Source organism: Colobus angolensis, unplaced genomic scaffold, assembly GCF_000951035.1.
Source record: "Colobus angolensis palliatus isolate OR3802 unplaced genomic scaffold, Cang.pa_1.0 Scaffold39, whole genome shotgun sequence".
Lineage (NCBI taxonomy): Eukaryota > Metazoa > Chordata > Mammalia > Primates > Cercopithecidae > Colobus > Colobus angolensis.
The window spans coordinates 5,066,967-5,071,322 of NW_012117265.1; positions in this window are offsets into that span (position 1 = coordinate 5,066,967).

Here is a 4,356-nt window from a genome sequence, read left to right on the forward strand (position 1 = left end):
GACGCCGTGGGCCGCACAGGCCGCGCTGCGCCGCAGCTGCTGACTCCGCCCCTGCCGCGTCTTGGTTCCGCCCCCAGCTCCGGCTCCGCCCCCAGCACTGGTCCCGCCCTAGCCCAGCCCAGACACCAGGAGTGCTGCTGCGCCACCTGCAGACCGCCATCGTCCTCTAATAAATAAAACCGCTGCAGAATTCAACTTTATTATTATTATTTTTTTGAGACTAGCAGTGGCTCACGCCCGTAATCCCAGCACTTTGGGAGGCCGAGACGGAAGAATCGCTTGAGCCCAAAAGTTGGGGACCAGCCTGGGCAACATAGTGAGATCCCGTCTCTACAAAAAATTTAAAAGTTAGCTGAGCGTGGTGGTGCAGGCCTGTAGTCCCAGCTGCTCTGGAGGCTGAGGCAAGAGGATCACTTGAGCCCAGGAGTTCGAGGCCACCTTGGGCAACATAGTAAACTCACCCACCCCCATCTCTAAGACAGATCAATTTTCAAAAAAATGCTGCACTATGGCCGAGAGTGGTGGTTCACGCCTGTAATCCCAGCACTTGGATCATTTGAGGTCAGGAGTTCGAGACCAGCCCGGCCAACATGGTGAAACCCCATCTGTACTAAAAATACAAATAATTGGCTAGGTTTGGTTGTGGGCACCAGTAATACCAGCTACTCAGGAGGCTGAGGCAGGAGAATTGCTTGAATCTGCAAGGCAGAGGTTGCAGTGAGCAGAGATCTTGCCACTGCATTCTAGCCTGGGTGACGCAGCCAGACTCTGTCTCCAAAAAAAAAAAAAGTTTTCAACAAAGTCCTTTAAAAATCCAAAATCCAGGCCAGGCACAGTGACTCATGTCTGTAATCCCAGCTCTTTGGGAGCCCAAGGCAGGAAGGTCTCTTGGGTCCAGGAGTCTGAGACCTCATCTCTACAAAATAAAATAAAAATATTAGCCAGGCGTGGTGGCATCCTCCTGTGGTCCCAGCTACTTGGGAGGCTGAGGTGAGAGGATCAGTTGAGCCCAGGAGTTCTGGGCTGCAGTGAGCCATTACCTCACCACTGCATTCCAGCCTGGGCAACAGAGCAAGATCCTGCGTGAAAAAACAAAAAAGTCCCTAATCCATCCCAGGATCAAGTGTTGTATTTTGTTGTTATGACTCTAATTTAGTCTCTCTTTCTGGAACATTTTATCAATCTTACCTTCTCTCCATGACATCAATATTTTTCAAAAATTCCAGGCTAGTAATTTTGCAGAAAGTCCTTCCATTGCTATTTGTCTAACACTTCCTCATGATTTTGCATTTGTGGCAGGAAACAGACGTGACATTGTGTTTTCAGGATGCATACAATGTTGATTTTGTCCACTACCGATTATGCTAACTTGGTTCAAATGGTGTCTGCCAGGTTCTCCAGTGTGAGTTAGTGTGTTACACTTTGGTTTTTTGTTGTTGTTGTTTTTAATATTTTATTTAATTTTAATTTTTTTTTTTTTTGAGACAGGGTCTCACTCTGTCACCCAGGCTGGAGTGCAGTGGTGTGGTCTCAGCTCACTGCAACCTCTGCCTCCCCGGTTCAAGCCATTCTCCTGTCTCAGCTTCCCCAGTAGCTGGGATTACAGGCGCACGCCATCACGCCCAGCTAATTTTTGTGTTTTTAGTAGAGACAGGTTTCACTATGTTGGTCAGGCTGGTCTCGAACTCCTGACTTCAAATGATCTGCCTGCCTTGGCCTCCCAAAGTGCTGGGATTACAGGCGTGAGCCACCGTGCCCGACCAGTTTTTTTCTTTTTTTTTTGCGATGGAGTCTCACTCTGTGGCCCAGGATGGAGTGCAGTGACCCAATCTTGGCTCACTGCAACCTCCGCCACCAGTTCAAGTGATTTTCCTACCTCAGCCTCCTGAGTAGCTGTGATTACAGGCCCACGCCACCATGTCCAGCTAATTCGTGTATTTTTAGTAGAGATGGGGTTTCACCATGTTGGCCAGGCCAGTCTCAAATTCCTATCTCAGGCGATCCACCCGCCTCAGCCTCCCAGAGTGCTGGGATTACAGGCATGGGCCACTTTCCACTTTTGTTAATAAGTGCTTTCTGGGGAGATACTTCAAAAGTAATTAAATAGCCTGTTCCTCAACACATTCAGTTTCCAAGAACTTAATATCAATGACCCTTGCCTGTGTCAGTTATTACTATAATGGCAACCAAATGGTGATTTTTTTTTTCTTTCTTTTTTTTTTTTTTTTTGAGACAGAGCCTTGCTCTGCCGCCCAGGCTGGAGTGCAGTGGCGCGATCTCGACTCACTGCAAGCTCCGCCTCCCGGGTTCACGCCATTCTCCTGCCTCAGCCTCCCCAGTAGCTGGGACTACAGGCGCCCGCCACCACGCCCACCTCATTTTTTGTATTTTTTTTTTTTAGTAGAGACAGGATTTCACCGTGTTAGCCAGGATGGTCTCGATCTCCTGACCTCATGATCTGCCCGCCTCAGCCTCTCAAAGTGTTAGGATTACAGGCGTGAGCCATCGTGCCCGGCCCCAAATGGTGATTTTTCTAATTCCATCTTGGAGCATTTCCTTACTAACTGGCTCAACAAATTCTTCCAGGCTTACTTGTCTTACATTTTGTCTGCCCCAGTCCTAGACTCAACCATTTTTCCAAAGAGCCCTGGTTCATTTTAGTAGTGAATGATATTTTATTTATTTATTATTTATTTATTTTATTTATTTCGAGACGGAGTCTCGCTCTGTCACCCAGGCTGGAGTGCAGTGGCGCAGTCTCAGCTCACTGCAAGCTCCGCCTCCTGGGTTCACGCCATTCTCCTGCCTCAGCCTCCCAAGTAGCTGGGACTACAGGCGCCCGCCGCCTCGCCCGGCTAGTTTTTTGTATTTTTTATAGAGACGGGGTTTCACCATGTTGGCCAGGATGGTCTGGAATTTCTAATCCCAGCACTTTGGGAGGCCAAAGTGGGTGGATTACTTGAGGTCAGGAGTTTGAGACCAGCCTAACCAATATGGTGAAACCCCATCTATACTAAATACACAAAAATTAGTTGGGCATGATGGTGTGCACCTGTAGTCCCACCTACTCGGGAGGCTGAGACAGGAGAATTGCTTGAACCTGGGAGGCAGAGGTTGCAGGGAGCCGAGATTGTGCCACTGCACCCCAGCCAGGGTGACAGAGCCACTCTGTCTCAAATAAATAAATAAATACACAAAAAGGAAATGAAAAAAAGAAGGCTGGGCACGGTGTCTTACACCTGTAATTCCGGCACTTTGGGAGGCCAAGGTGGATGTATCACATTAGGCCAGTAGTTTGAGACCAACCTGGCCAATGTGGTAAAATCCCATCTCTACTAAAAACACAAAAATTAGCTGGGCATGGTGGCACATGCCTGTAATCCCAGCTACTTGGGAGGCTGAGGCATGAGGATCACTTAAACCTAGGAGGTGGAGGTTGCAGTGAGCCAAGACAGAATGAGATTGACTAAAAAAAAAAGACCCGTCTCAAAGAAAAAAAAAAGTAACCTGGCTGGGCAGCACAGTGGCTCACGCCTGTAATCTCAGCACTTTGGGAGGCCAAGGAGGGCGCATCACGAGGTCAAGAGATGGAGATCATCCCGGCTAACATGGTGAAACCCTGTCTCTACTAAAAATACAAAAATTTAGTCTGGCATGGTGGCATGCGCCTGTAGTCCCAGCTACTGGGGGAAGCTGAGGCAGGAGAATTGCTTGAACCTGGGAGGCAGAGGTTGCAGTGAGCCGAGATCTCGCCACTGCACTCCAACCCGGCAACAGAGCAAGACTTCATCTCAGAAAAAGGAAAAAAAAAGGAATTTGCACATCACCATATTGTAACCACTAATGGATTATGAAGCTTGGTAATGCTCATTAGCAGCTGCTAATGCCACAAAAGAGGGAAACATGAATGTAATGTGTCTTCTAACGTATGTACACGACACTAGCTAGGCAGCGCTCAATCCAGCCCTGACTCTAATCAAACCTTTAGGTCTTTTTTTTTTGAGACAGGGTCTTACTCAGTTGCCCACACTGAAGTGCAGTGGTGCTATCTCTGGTCACTCCAACCTCCGCCTCCCAGGTTCAAGTGATCCTCCTGCTTCAGCCTCTGGAGTAGCTGGGATTACAGGCATCTACCACCACGCCCAGCTAATTTTTGTATTTTTATTAGAGACGCGGTTTCGCCCTGTTGGCCAGGCTGGTCTGAACTCCTGACCTCAAATGATCTGCCTGCGTCGGCCTCCCAAAGTGCTGGGATTACAGGCGTGAGCCACAGCACCCAGCCCATAATAAAACATTTCTTAAAAGTTGGTATACTTCTTCCTCATCTCCATTCATTCATTCATTCACCGTGACAGT